This window comes from Mya arenaria, chromosome 6 (assembly GCF_026914265.1).
Source record: "Mya arenaria isolate MELC-2E11 chromosome 6, ASM2691426v1".
Classification (NCBI taxonomy): Eukaryota; Metazoa; Mollusca; class Bivalvia; order Myida; family Myidae; genus Mya; species Mya arenaria.
The window spans coordinates 58359614-58375629 of record NC_069127.1 but is presented as its reverse complement, the minus strand read 5'-3'; the positions used below and the strand labels follow the sequence as shown (position 1 = coordinate 58375629).

The following is a 16016-nucleotide window of genomic DNA, read 5'->3' as shown; positions in this document are numbered from 1 at the left end:
TAACTATATGTATGGATGGTGTGTATTACTATATATGTAATGATGGTGCGTAATAACTATATGTAATGATGGTGCGTAATAACTATATGTATGGATGGTGTACATTAACTCTATGTAATGATGGTGTGTAATAACTATATGTATGGATGGTATACATTAACTCTAAGTAATGATGGTGTGTAATAACTATATGTATGGATGGTGTGTATTACTATATATGTAATGATGGTGTGTAATAACTATATGTAATGATGGTGTGTAATAACTATATGTATGGATGGTGTATATTAACTCTATGTTATGATGGTGTGTAATAACTATATGTTTGAATGGTGTATATTAACTCTATGTTATGATGGTGTGTAATTACTATATGTATGGATGGTGTATATTAACTCTATGTAATGATGGTGCGTAATAACTATATGTATGGATGGTTTATATTAACTCTATGTAATGATGGTGTGTAATAACTATATGTATGGATGGTGTATATTAACTCTATGTAATGATGGTGTGTAATAACTATATGTATGGATGGTGTATATTAACTCTATGTAATGATGGTGTGTAATAACTATATGTATGGATGGTGTATATTAACTCTATGCAATGATGGTGTGAAATAACTCTATGTAATGATGGTGTGTAATAAATATATGTATGGGTGGTGAACAATATCTCTATTTATTGATGGCGTATATTAACTCTGTGTATATGTTGTGTGTAATAATTCTATGTATATAGTGTGTGTAATAACTCTGTGTATGGATAATGCATAAGAACTCTTTGTGTAGGTTATGTGCAATAAGCATATGTATGGACTATGTGTATATATGAACTCTTTGTATGGATTATGTGTAATAACTTAATAACTTGTAATCAGAGATCGAATAAATGTGTGTATAAGATATGTTTTGTAATGAGATATTGATAGCAAGTATATATATGAAATGAATTGCTATTAGACACAGAAGAAATGTGTGTATTTGATATACATTGCTATGATATATTGAATAAATATCTTTAAATAATATGTTTTGTAAATTGTCATTTCTTTTCAAGCGTATGTAAATGGGCATTTGACCTAGGCAATACTTTCTAAATTGCAACTATTTGGTCTTCACCAAAATAGCAATTAAAAAAATAATTGCAAAATATTCATAGCTAAGTATTTGGTTTTGAAATTTTAAAGTCAGGTTGTCGGTCAACTGGTATATCTTATGACAAAAGCTTCGTTGAAATTGAACAGGTTATAGTAGAAACGATCAAAAGGCGGCTTGGTATGATACCATGCATGCGTTAACGCGTCAAGTTCACAGCTCTTTGTAAAATTGAACCAAGCGTGCGCTGTTCCACCACCACTGAGGTTATGTGTTGAATTATACGTATAAAGCTATTTCTAACAAGGCCACAGCTCTCTGTCAAAAATAATTAAGTTTTCGCAGTTCCATCGTAGTTTAATGCGCCAGTCAATTGTAACCACTGCCCCCCAGTTCCGGGGAAGAGCGGGGACTTTGACTTCGGTCAAGCCAACCCTGGCTAAAATCCCCGCCCTGCGGGGACGTACAAATGGTAAAATTCCCGCCAAATGCCCCCGCACCCCAGGGACCCTAGGTAAAGCCCATTCCCCGCTATATTTAAAGCGAAGGTAAAACCACCGCATTCACCCGGCACTGCGGGGCCTCCTGAAAGGTAAAAACACGGCCCGTTTCACCGGCTATCCCCGTTATACCAACGGACCTGGGGGTGGGGGGCGTGGTTACAATTGACTGGTGCATATCTTCCGAATACTTAATACTTCTTAAAATAAATACATAATTGTTATTATTGAAATGTTTGTAAAAGATCATGCATTTCGGGGTCAGTAACGATCAAAGGCGGCTTGGAATGTTTCCATGCATGGAATTAATGTGTTACATGATAAGCATAAAGCAGTATCTACCAAGGCGAGACACATCCCTCTTATAAAAGCAATTAAGCTTGCACTGTTCCATCGCCCAAAGTTGATGGTTTTATGATAAGCATTAAGCTGTTTCTACCAAGGTCACAGCTCTCTGTTGAAATGAACCAAGCTGGCGTTGTACATCATTAATTTACTCCCGATCAGTGAATAATACTCCAAATGTTTTAAAATGATCATGCATTTCGAGGGCGTTAATAAAGTTTCATAACTGGGCCATTAAGGTGATCTTATCATCTTGAATTCCCTAGGATAGTCTTCACAAGTTCCATTCAACTTGATGTGGGACCGGATTGGTTTGAATGTTTCTGTTCCAAGTTATCGATAATTGACTAATGAAACTCACAAAATATTTATTAGCATTCTAGAAAACATTGCAATGGCACTATCCTTGAAATATTAAGATGTTACACGCATTTCACATGAGTTTAATGTAGAAGACTTTTAACAGGGACAAGTGAAACTGTGCATAATGAGAAACAATATATGAACTAGAAACGTTCATTAATTTCAATTTGTTTACTTCAATATTATTTAAGACTTGAAATCCCAAAGAAACTCTCTAGTAGCATGCGGACATTTCCAGAATGTTAACATATGTTAAAGTTTTGATTTGGAAACGTCTTTGGGATATGGCGAATCAGCCACATGGCGGTCAATGGTAGTGTTTAAAATCGGACTCCATTTGCTATCGATAATTGAATCGAATCGGATCTAGTATTTCGATTTACTATAGGACAATTACCGAAAGTTCATAATATCATTTAGGAATACATTCTTTATACATAGTATAATCATGATCATTTAAATGGTTTAACCTGAAACCAGTACGTGTTATGCTATAGTCATGCTTTTTGCAATAGTAAGTAAATATCCATAACCTTTTTCTGTCTTCAATAACATAACGCAAAAACATAACAACAAAACACATACTTAATAATTGCAAATCAATTACAAAATGATGCACACCGCATCCAGTAATTTATCTTAGCATTTTATCCATGTAAAAGCAAAATAAATATTTGTTAACACGCTTTACATTCAATAACCTGTAATATTGAAGATTTTATAAAATATCTTAATTTCATAAAACTTTCACAAAAGGTAAATTTGTTTATAACAAACGATACTAAAAATGGTTTCAAAAACAGATAGCATCGAGCTGGGATCCCCGGTATTTGCAGGTAAGACCGGACCCACTTCACCATAGAGACAGATTATTGAGGTTTGAAAAAATATATAAACAATTAAAAACAATTTGTAATTTTTGGAGAGTTTGTGTTTTTAAGCTTACATGTTTACGTTCACCTCATTTGTGTAAGAGAGTGACATCCCTCGTTAAAATCAACTCGACGAGAATTTACCGGAACAAAAATTGACATTTACTCTACTATTACCGCATACCAAATAATACGTACTTACCAGAAGTAACATGAGCGACATCGGATTTGGACAACCACTATCGATTGTCGCCGACATAGCATTGTTAGCGACGATTAATCGATTGTACTCGATAATCGTTTTATTACTAATGTGGGGTCGCCCCAAAAGAAAATGTTGACTGTTTCTAAGTTTAAAATGGTGCACTATGATGTCTTTTTTTAGAAAAGTATCTCTTATATTGATATAACAAGTGTTATTTCAAAATATCTACAAATGAGCGAATTGTTACTGTGAATTAATTCGGAGTTTGAATTTGATATGTAAAAGGTTTAATAAATTTATAGGAAAAGGAAGTCCCATAATAAACTGTTAGGTATGATGAATTGCAAAAACTGAAAAAGATCTCTGAATCTTTCGGTTTAAGAGTCATTCAAACTTCATTAAATACTTTGACGATCTTACGGACAAACCCATGGCGGAAATGGAAACAGTGCTGTGATTTGTAAAAGCAAAATACGTGTCGTGTTAATGCCCTACGCTATGATATCCCTTGACTGCAAATGGAAGTAACGCTGTTTGGAGTTGCGTATGTTGATATGTGGTAGGTATAATGCGTAGGACATATGGCTACATGACAAAAGACAAGCTTGTTTGCCATTATATTACACGTTAAGACGGTGAACAATCACTCGAGTAATAACAAAACAATTAAGGAATGACCACCACAACCTCACAAATTTAAGATTTACAAAACCAACAATAGCCAACCAAATTCTAAAATCATGTCAATAGAAACGCCAAAGATGGGCTGGCATAACTTAAACGTGAACTTCAAAAATACTTTCCATGAAGATCCAGTAATTTGCTTCGTTAAATTTAAGCTCTATCAGGTTATGCAAGTTCAAGACGATCCGATCACAACACATTATTTGCATTAAGGCAGTTTCGTTATTGCCATAAATGTGTTAAGATATTTTATATAATAATAATAATGTATACACAATATTTAATTACATTAAAGCCTTCTTATTTCTTAGAAAAGGCATTTATCAAGCATTTATCAAAATGAAATAATTCAAATTTTGGACGGAAGTATAACAAGCTATGCTGTACACTACACTTCCCTCTTGTATTAAGCTCGTATGTACACCACACTTTCCCTGGTATATGCTTTGATATACACCACACATCCTCTGATATTAAGCTGGTATGTACACCACACTTTCCCCAGTCATACGCTTTAATATACACCAAACTTTCCCTGGTTATAAGCTCTAATGCACACCAAACTTTCCCTGGTTATACGCTCTAATATACTTCACACTTCCCCTGGTAATAAGCTTTAACGTACACCACCCTTTCCCTGGTTATACGCTCTAATATACACCACACTTCCCCTGGTAATAAGCTTTAATGTACACCACCCTTTCCCTGGTTATACGCTCTAATATACACCACACTTCCCCTGGTAATAAGCTTTAATGTACACCACCCTTTCCCTGGTTATACGCTCTTATATACATCACACTTCCCCTGGTAATAAGCTCGTATATACACCTCACTTTCCCTGGTTATACGCTCTATTATACATTACACTTCCCCTGGTAATAAGCTCGTATATACACCACACTTTCCCAGGTTATACGCTCTTATATACATCACACTTCCCCTGGTAATAAGCTCGTATATACACCTCACTTTCCCTGGTTATACGCTCTATTATATACCACCCTTCCCCTGGTAATAAGCTCGTATATACATCACACTTTCCCTGGTTATACGCTCTAATTTACACCACACTTCCCCTGGTAATAAGCTCTAATGTACACCACAATTTCCCTGGTTATATGCTCTATTATATACCACCCTTCCCCTGGTAATAAGCTCGTATGTACACCACATTTTCCTTGGTTATACGCTCTAATATACTCCACACTTCCCCTGGTATTAAGCTTGTATGTACACCACACTTTCCCTGGTTATACGCTCTAATATACATCCCATTTCCCCTGGTAATAGGCTTTTATGTGTACTACATTTCCCCTAGTAATAAGCTCGTATGTACACCACATATATTCTGGTATTAACGACTACGGTAAATAACCGTCTGTTTAGAACTACGACAACTATAAAAGGAACAGGTTTTGCTTTGATATGCATCCAATGATGGCAGATTGCTTTAGAAAATCACATTACGAAACATTTTCCATTCTTGACCACAACGGAATCTTTTTTCATCGAAAAAACAATGAACTATGCAAACAGCACATACTTAACATGTTTATTTATAGAAATCTGGCGTCATGTTATATTTTTCGCAAAACACTTGTAGACATCAACATAGGCGTCAGAATCAATGATGCACGTTTAAACATGAATACGAGGAGCCAGACTTCAGACGTTAGGTTGGAACTTGACGACCTTTAAGAGAATGCCTTTTCTGATAACAATTACGAAGGCTTATTGACGGAAGTGGCATAAACAATACAATAAATATCAGCGATCTACTGACCGGGTTGAGTATAAATATTAAGTCATCTTTGACTAAACGAGCACTTAACATTCAAGTCTTGAACGCTTGAATGTTAAATTCTAAACATGAGTTTGTTGCAGTAAGTCTAATGCATTATGACTCTTTTCCGAATTTTATTGTGATTAATTATATTTTAATCCACCTCTCAATCCTCAACTCTCTGCATTTTTCCTCACACCCTTGGTTCCGCTGTTCGTCACAGCATCTGACTGTAATTTTGAAGATTACTTGACTGTTAGGGTACTACCAGTTTGCCCACTATGCTTCCCAGGCACAGTCCTTGTAATCTACTTATCATTGCGTCTAACTGTGCTTTTGAAGGTTTTTTGACTGTTGGTGTTCTATCAGGTGGCCCACTAAGTTTCATTGATGGTTACTTGACTGTTGGGGTACTATCAGGAAACCGACTAGCAGAGACCATGTCTCATGCTTATAACGGTGTCTGACTAAACGTATTAAGTTACTTGACTGTTGGGGTACTGACAGAGGCCCACAAAGATTCCTTGAAAGTTACTTGACTGTTGGTGTACTATGTTTCCCTAGCACAGCCGCCAGTGTCCGCTGCTCATCACAGCGTGTGGCTCAACATGTTAAGGTAACTTGACTGTTGGGGTACTACCAGGTTGCAAACTATGTTTCCTTGAAAGGTACTTAATTGTTGGGGCACAACCAGGTTGCCTACTATGTTTCCTATAAGGTACTTAACTGTTGGGGTACTACGTGGTTGCAAACTATGTTTCCTTGAAAGGTACTTAACTGTTGGGGCACTACTAGGCTGCCTACTATGTTTCCTTGAAGAGCACTTGACTGTTGGGGAACTACATGGTTGTAAACTATGTTTCCTTGAAAGGTACTTAACTGTTGGGGCACTACTAGGCTGCCTACTATGTTTTCTTGAAGAGCACTTGACTGTTGGGGAACTACGTGGTTGTAAACTATGTTTCCTTGAAAGGTACTTAACTGTTGGGGCACTACTAGGCTGCCTACTATGTTTCCTTGAAGAGCACTTGACTGTTGGGGAACTACGTGGTTGTAAACTATGTTTCCTTGAAAGGTAATTAACTGTTGGGGCACTACTAGGCTGCCTGCTATGTTTCATTGAAGAGCATTTGACTGTCGGGGTACTACGAGGTTGCAAACTATGTTTCTTTGAAAGGTACTTAACTGTTGGGGCACTACCAAGCTGCCTACTATGTTTCCTTGAAGGGCACTTGACTGTTGGTGTACTACGAGGTTGCAAACTAGGTTTCCTTGAAGGTCACTTGACTGTTGGAGTACTGACAGGTTGCCCTCTATGTTTCCATGAAGGGTACTTGATTGTTGGGGTACTACTAGGTTGCCCACTATATTTCCCTAGCACAGCACTTGCAGAGGCTAAAAACTCTACCCCGGAAGTTTTGTTATTTTATAGGTTCTACTCTGGTCTAGTTCTTCTCAGGTTTTATTTTTCTTTCACCTATTTGACAAAAAGTCAATCCTCGTAGAACAATATGATGACTTTACTGTAGGTATATCATCCCGACAGAATTGCAAAGGCAGCTTTTACTTTTCCGGTGAGGTGGGAAATTCCAAAATCCATTTCAGATAGTTGCGAAGGCAAGATCCGGATTTCATTGCGGGTTCTCACGCCCTCTCGCTTTCCACTGGACCAAATATCCCACCGGATTTTGCCATTCGGGCAAGCAAGATGATATTGGACTTATTATTCAAAAGTTAGGGCTTTACTGTTTCAATCATGTAGAGCACACATGCAAGTAAAATAGCCACTATTCATCAACGTCTGACCTTTAAAGTCAAAACAGTGATATGTAACAGGCATATATGGAAATGTACCAATAGCTATCATCAATGATGTTTTGTATTTATTAAACACGAAATTAAAATTTCCCGTTTTGAATATTAAGTCTATGATCCTGTTTCGAAGCAGCAATCATTTATCATTAACTTTAAATTAGAAACAATTGAAAGTCTGGTCAGTAGGATAGAATAATGTATTTTTACATACTCGACACGAGTTACCGGTCATGTTCAAAGCTCGGATAGTCTTGGATTCCGCGCATGCTCTGGGATCAGATTTTCCGATCCATTCCGGAACACATTAAATTTCACAGCACTGACGTTACATCTGCGTCAGTAACGTTTCAGTATGCCATTGTTTATTCAGAAACTTTAAACATAATTTGTCCTTTACATGTATTTTAAAAACAAACACGATCTATATATTAGTTTAAACACTGGCATCGTTAAAGTTATTAATTAAAGGAATAAGGTTCCGTTCGCCGTTAGTTACGTTACGTCTACACACGAGCACAACCAGAAATTCTTCATAGGTTTTATTCTTTGTTGTTCAGACTTTCAAAATGAATTGTGTATCTTAGACTAAAGATATCTATACGACTGTGGTTGGATCATTTAGTTTTTCCTGTTGTTTCCATGGTACTATTTGTCCCTTAATGTGTTATTGTCATTAACAAATGTGTATAGTGTCTGTGAGTTGTTGTTGTACGTTCTGTGCCTCTCGCTAAGATTTCAACACATTTATTAAGTAATTATACTCAAACGTATTCCTCATTATATGATCAAAAGATTAATTGAATTATACATATATACACCGATATAACAATATGTTTGAATGTGTGACACGAAATATATAATAGGATTATTATTGATATCAATTTACACATTATCTTTGTATTTATTATGTTAAGTAAAATATTTATGTTATATTTGTCACAATCAGAGACATATCATGTGATAAACATGTACCTTGTAAACAATATTTATGTTTGAAGAAAGATATTTTAAATAGAGGTAAATTCTAAACGTAAGCATTAAGTTAAATGGATTACGATACATTATTAACAATGCTATGACGATATTCGAATTATTTAAATTTAAATTTTCATAAATAAGGTTGAATGGAATAGTCGTAATTTACCTAACAAAGTATTCTCGTTTTAAGTATATTCTACGTAAATTATCAAATTAATTACAAACACAAACAAGGTGAAACTCATCTTCAATATCTCCACTATTATTTATGGTGCAATAGCGTTGATATTGAGAAATTCAATTGTTACAACAACGCCTTGTTTCAATACGTCTCAATATTGTACAAGGAATTCGATACTTTGAAGCAGTATTATTGAGATACCTGAATATATAAAAAGCGTTCAAAAGAAATTTAAAAAAAAATGTCAACAAGTACACAAAACGGGGCTGTGACTCATAGAGTTGTACCAAGATCGTTTAAACTGATCAATAAGGCGTTCTTTAAGCAGTTTAATAAAACGATTTCATTTCTAGACAGGTAGGATTACTCCAAACATATGAAAACCAGTTGAGTCCAGCATTGTTTTCACATTACTAGCCCAATTAGGTGTTCCTGTCGTATAGTCTGCTACAAGATCATTATACAATGTGTTGACCCTGACTTTATCGTACTTGAGTGTTTTACCACAGCTTCGTATTACCATTGTATACTTTGTTATATACAATGGGTATCTACGAATTTCAACATATATTGAACTTAATGATGTTGGCTTTTTCTACGTGTAATACCAATTTACAAAACTTTAAATGAGCTCTATTTTTTATATTGTCCAAACCTCCAAATTTCAGAACCTTTTTTCAACATGTTCGGCATTTAAACATTCCCAACTAGTGTTGATTGGAATTTAAGTTCGGTGTTTAATTAAAACAGTCTGAAGGTTATTGAAGTTGTCAACAGCTAATTGGTTATAGCCGTTGTATTACCACTTTTCAGCTTGTTTAACAGGACCGCGATTTTTAACCAAGATCATCTTACTTTAATCAGGGTTAACATCTAATCCCCATCTTTTACAATAGAAATTTAACAAATGTTGCTTTAGTGGAATGGCCGATTATTACCATTTCATCTGCAAAAACACATGAGTTTAAAACATATTTATTTTAAGGCTATACCCGCATTTAAACTATCCATTTACAACTTCAATTCTTCTACAGATAGAAAAAATAATATCGGGAAAACACTCCCCTTGCTTTAAGCCTATGGAACATTCAAAGAAGTCAAAAATGTGTTAATAGTTTCTTACACGTTCTTTTTATCGTATAATACACGTATGGTTTTACCAGGTCCACCTAGATAATATAATTTCAACCATGGACCATGTCTTTATATACTGTCAAATGCACGTTTAAAATATATAAACCACAGACTTGGATTTTACTTTCATTCCAAAATTTAAAGCTGGCAACATTCAATACAGGAAACATCTTTTTTTGAGCGACCTCTACTAAAACCAAATTGGACATCGCCTGTGATATCGTGATTTAAACGCATTCTGTTATGCTTTTATGTAATATTATTGTAAAGTTTTGGAAAACGTCTATAATTCTTACCTTCAGGGGCATTCTTTTCCTTAAATAAAGGATCGAAAATAACTTCATCATATGTCAGAAACATAATCCACTTTGAAGAATTTCTTTGACAATCACAACCAGATAAAACGACAAGACGTCGAGAATAGCAAATAAATACTCATATTATACTTCATCTTCAGCAAAAGCATTATTTTTCTTCTGACCTATGCTTCTTCTTTCAAATCCCCTTGCAGGTATTTGAAAATCAAGCTCCTTATAAAATGCAGTCGTCACTAGCAAAGTTATGATTATTACAAAATTGCTCTGCGCTGTCAATATATGCGGTCTTTATATTGTCATTTAATGTCAAACATATTGAACGCAATCATCAGTGCTAATATTACTGAGAGAAGATTACTTCTTACTCAAATGCCTCCAACAATCACTACGTTTCAAATGCTGCAGCTTAAGTGTATGCCAGAGGTTTGCCGTGTGTATACATTATGATTTAACTATAACATTGTTGATTCATGGTTAAAAACATGAACTGGCTCAGTTAAGGCAAACACTTGACTACTTGGCATATTGGTAAAATAAAACAACTGTCTTCTTGACATGAGCTACAACACTTAGCTACTTTGTCTGAGGTTGAGCTACATCATTTGGCTACCTGGTATATCTTCAGCAACAACACCTGCCTTCTTGCTGTTACTTTGAACTTCATGATCAGGATATGCCTACTTAGTTTAAGATCTAGCTACAATATTTGGCTTCTTCGCCTTACGTTACAGTACAATACATGACTAATTGATCCGAAGTTGATCTACAAAGCATGCCTGCTTTATCTGTGCCGCTACATGATCTGAGTTTCAGTTATAATAATTTCAATAATTGGTCTTAGTTTGAACTTCAAAGGCTTCCTGTTCTTAATTTTATTTATAGGAATTGTCAACTTGAGCTGAGGTTGAAATACAATACTTAGGTACCTGTACTGAGAATGAGCTTCAGCATTTGGATCCTCGGTTAAAGATTGATATGAAATGCTTGGCTGCTTGAACACAGTTGAACACAGTACTAGGCTATCTGTATTGAGGTTGAGCTTTAACACTTGGCTACTTGTTTTGAAGTTGAGCTTCAACACTTCGCTTCTTGGTTTGAAGTCGAGCATCAATGCATGGATAATTGGTCTGTGGTTGAGGTACAGCAGTTTGCTGCTTGGTTTGAAGTTGAGCATCAATGCATGGATAATTGCTCTAAGGTTGAGCTACAGCATTTGGTTTGCAGTTGAGCTACAATGCTTGACTGTTTGGTCTGAGGTTGAAATGCAATACTTGCTATCTATACTAAGGTTGAGCTTCAGTACTGGGCTACTTGGTTTGACGTTGAGCATCAACGCTTAGCGTTGGGTCTGAAGTTTAGCTACTGCACTTGTTGAGCTTCAGCAATCGGCTACTTGGTTTGAAGTAAAGCAACAATGTTTGGCTGCTTGTTCTGAGATTGAGTTACAATGTTTCTCTACTTGTTTTGAAGTTGAGAATCAACACGTGGCTGCTTGGTCTGAGGTTGAGCTACATGTCAAACAAAGCTGAACATATACTGACCTCGGCCTAGTGGTTGTCGCCTTAGGATGTACTAATAGAGGCAAACTAAGCAGAACAAATAGACACATCCGCCTGCTGGTTGTCGCCGTAGGATAAACTTATATAGACAAACTAAGCTGAAGATACAGAGACCTCTGCTTATTGATTGTAGCCTTAGGATATACTTATAGAGACAAACAATGCTGAACATATCGAGACCTCCGCCTATTGGTTGTGTCTTTATGATATTCTAACAGAGACACACTAAGCTGAACAAATAGAGAACTCCGCCGAGTGGTTGCCGCTTTAGGATATAATAATAGAGACCAACTAAGCTGTACGTAAGAAGAACTCTGCCTATTGGTTGTCACCTTAGAATATACTAATAGAGACAATTTAAGCTGAACATATAAAGACCACCGCCTACTGGTTGTCGCCTAAGAGTATACTAATAGAGTATAACATAAGCTGAACATATAGAGACCTCCACCTACTGGTTGTCGACTAAGGATATACTTACAGACTAACAATGCTGAACATAGACAGACCTCCGCCTACTTGGTGTCGCCTTAAGATATTCTTATATAGAAAAACTAGGCTGAACATATATATACCTCCGCCTACTGGCTGTCGTTTTATGGACACACTAAGTTGAATATATTGAGACCTCCGCCTACTGGTTGTTGCCTTAGTATGCACTTAAAGAGATGAACTAAGCTGAACATTTAGGGACCTCCGCCTACTCTTGGTCGCCTGTACGTAAGTAGAACTGCGCCTACTGGTTGGCGACTTGGGATATACTTACAGACTAACAATGCTGAACATAAAGAGACATCCGCCTACTGGGTGTCGCCTTAGAATATACTAATAGAGATAAACTAAGCTGAACATATAGAGACCTCCGCCTACTGGTTGTTGCCCTTAGGATATACTAATAGGGACTAACTAAGCTGAACATATAGAGACCTTCGCCTACTGGTTGTAGCCTTAGGATACAATAATAGAGAGTAACTAAGCTGAACATATAGAGACCTCCTCCTACTGGTTGTAGCCTTAGGATATACTCATAGAGACCAAAAAAGCTGAACATATTGAAACCTCTCCTACTAGTTGTCGCCATAAGAAATACTAATTAAAAAAAACTGCGCTGAATATACAGTCACTTCCGCCTACTGGTTGTCGCCTTAGGATAGATTTATACAGACAAAGTAGCCTGAACCTATTGAGATCTCAGCCTACAGAATTTCGTCTTATTGTTTTTTAAACAATATTAAAAAAAAATATTACAAAGCTTAAGAATAAGAATTAGAGTAGTGTTATACGGACGACAGTGTTTTTATATAAAGCTCGTAACTAACTGATTTTATAGCCAATTGACTTCAAATAACTTTTCTTCAAATAACAAAATAAAGTTTAGCGGCTGAGGTTAGGAAAGGGGATTTGTTATACATATTTTATTTATTATATTTATTCATACCATATTTTTATCATTCATTCTTCCACGTATTTTCATAATGAAACAAGAAACGCCGCAATGCGACGAAACCAGGTTTTTTATGCTTGACAGAAAAACTTCAGCCTGTGTCTGTTTTTCTATTTTTAGTAAAGTGACCTTCAACCTAAGGACCCGAAATGCAATCCATTGAAAGGAATCCATAAACTCTTCCTTTATACCAAATTGTGTCGGGATATGTCAACCCTAATTTAAGTTATTCAGTTTCAACCATTTTTCTATTTTTGTAACAGTGACCTTGACCTTGAATCTAGGAACCCCAAACGCAATCCCATGAAAGGTATCCATTAACTCTTCCTTTATTCCTGGTTTGGTCAAGAAATGTAGACCCTGACTAAAATAATTGAGTTTCAACCGTTTTTTATTTTTAGTAACAGTGACATTGACCTTGAATCTAGGGACCCCAAAACGCAATCCCATAAAATCATCCATAAACTTTTCTTATAGACCAAGTTCGGTCAAGAAATGTCAACCCTAACTAAAGATATTCAGTTTGAACCATTTTTCTATTTTCAGTAACAGTGACCTTGACCCTAGGGACCCCAAATGCAATCCCATGAAAGGTATCCATAAACTCTTCCTATAGATCAAGTTTGGTCAAGATACGTCAACCCTAACTAAAGTAATTCAGTTTCAACCGTTTTTCTATTTTTAGTGACAGTGACCTTGACCTTGACCCTATGGACCCCAAACGCAATCCCATGAAAGGTACCCATCAACTCTTTATATAGACCAAGTTTGGTCAAGATATGTCAACCCTTACTAAAGTTATTCAGTTTGAACCATTTTTCTATTTTTAGTAACAGTCACCTTGACCTTGAACCTAGTACCCCAAACGCAATCCCATGAAAGGTATCCATAAACTCTTCCTATAGACCAAGCTTAGTCAAGATATGTCATCCCTTACTAAAGTTATTCAGTTTCAACCGTTTTTCTATTTTTAGTAACAGTGACCCTGACCTTGACCCTAGGGACCCTAAACGTAATCCCATGAAAGGTCTCCAAAACTCTTCCTATTGACCAAGTTTAGTCAAGATATGTCATCCCTAACTAAAGTAATTCAGTTTCAACCATTTGTCGATTTTTAGTAACAGTGACCTTGACCTTGACCCTTGGGACCCCCAACGCAATCCCATGAAAGGACTCCATAAACTCTTCATACAGACCAAGTTTAGTCAAGATACGTCAACCCTAACTAAAGTAATTCAGTTTCAACCGTTTTTCTATTTTTAGTAACAGTGACCTTGACCTTGACCCTAGGGACCTTAAACGCAATTCCATGAAAGGTATCTATAAACTCTTTATATAGACCAAGTTTGGTCAAGATATGTCAACCCTTACTAAAGTTATTCAGTTTCAACCATTTTTCTATTTTTAGTAACAGTCACCTTGACCTTGAACCTAGTACCCCAAACGCAATCCCATGAAAGGTATCCATAAACTCTTCCTATAGACCAAGCTTAGTCAAGAAATGTCATTCCTTACTAAAGTTATTCAGTTTCAACCGTTTATCTTTTTTAGTAACAGTGACCTTGACCTTGACCCTAGGGACCCTAAACGTAATCCCATGAAAGGCCTTCAAAAACTCTTCCTATTGACCAAGTTTAGTCAAGATATGTCATCCCTAACAAAGGTAATTCAGTTTCAACCGTTTTTCTATTTTTAGTAACAGTGACCTTGACCTTGACCCAAGGGACCTTAAACGCAATCCCATGAAAGGTATCTATAAACTCTTTATATAGACCAAGTTTTGTCAAGATAGGTCAACCCTTACTAAAGTTATTCAGTTTCAACCATTTTTCTATTTTTAGTAACAGTCACCTTGACCTTGAACCTAGTACCCCAAACGCAATCCCATGAAAGGTATCCATAAACTCTTCCTATAGACCAAGCTTAGTCAAGATATGTCATCCCTTACTAAAGTTATTCAGTTTCAACCGTTTTTCTATTTTTAGTAACAGTGACCCTGACCTTGACCCTAGGGACCCTAAACGTAATCCCATGAAAGGTCTCCAAAAACTCTTCCTATTGACCAAGTTTAGTCAAGATATGTCATCCCTAACTAAAGTAATTCAGTTTCAACCATTTGTCGATTTTTAGTAACAGTGACCTTGACCTTGACCCTTGGGACCCCCAACGCAATCCCATGAAAGGTCTCCATAAACTCTTCATACAGACCAAGTTTAGTCAAGATATGTCATCCCTAACTAATGTTATTCAGTTTCAACCATTTTTCTATTTTTAGTAACAGTGACCTTGACCTTGACCATATAGACCCCAAACGCAATCCCATGAAAGGTATCCATAAACTCTTCCTATAGATCAAGCTTAGTCAAGAAATGTCATCCCTTACTAAAGTTATTCAGTTTGAACCGTTTTTCTTTTTTAGTAACAGTGACCTTGACCTTGACCCTAGGGACCCTAAACGTAATCCCATGAAAGGTCTCCAAAAACTCTTACTATTGACCAAGTTTAGTCAAGATATGTCATCCCTAACTAAAGTAATTCAGTTTCAACCATTTATCGATTTTTAGTAACATTGACCTTTCCCTTGACCCTTGGGACCCCAAACCCAATCCCATGAAAGGTCTCCATAAACTCTTCATACAGACCAAGTTTAGTTAAGATATGTCATCCCTAACTAATGTCATTCAGTTTCAACCGTTTTTCTATTTTTAGTAACAGTGACCTTGACCTTGA

The 16016-nt window shown here is 36.2% G+C and overlaps 1 protein-coding gene across 1 annotated transcript in view; it reads right to left on the bottom strand.

Moving 5' to 3' along the window:
• Positions 1 to 16016, bottom strand: part of LOC128239185 (uncharacterized) — a 49504-nt gene that overhangs the window by 9130 nt on the left and 24358 nt on the right. The gene's annotated exons all lie outside the window — the stretch shown is intronic.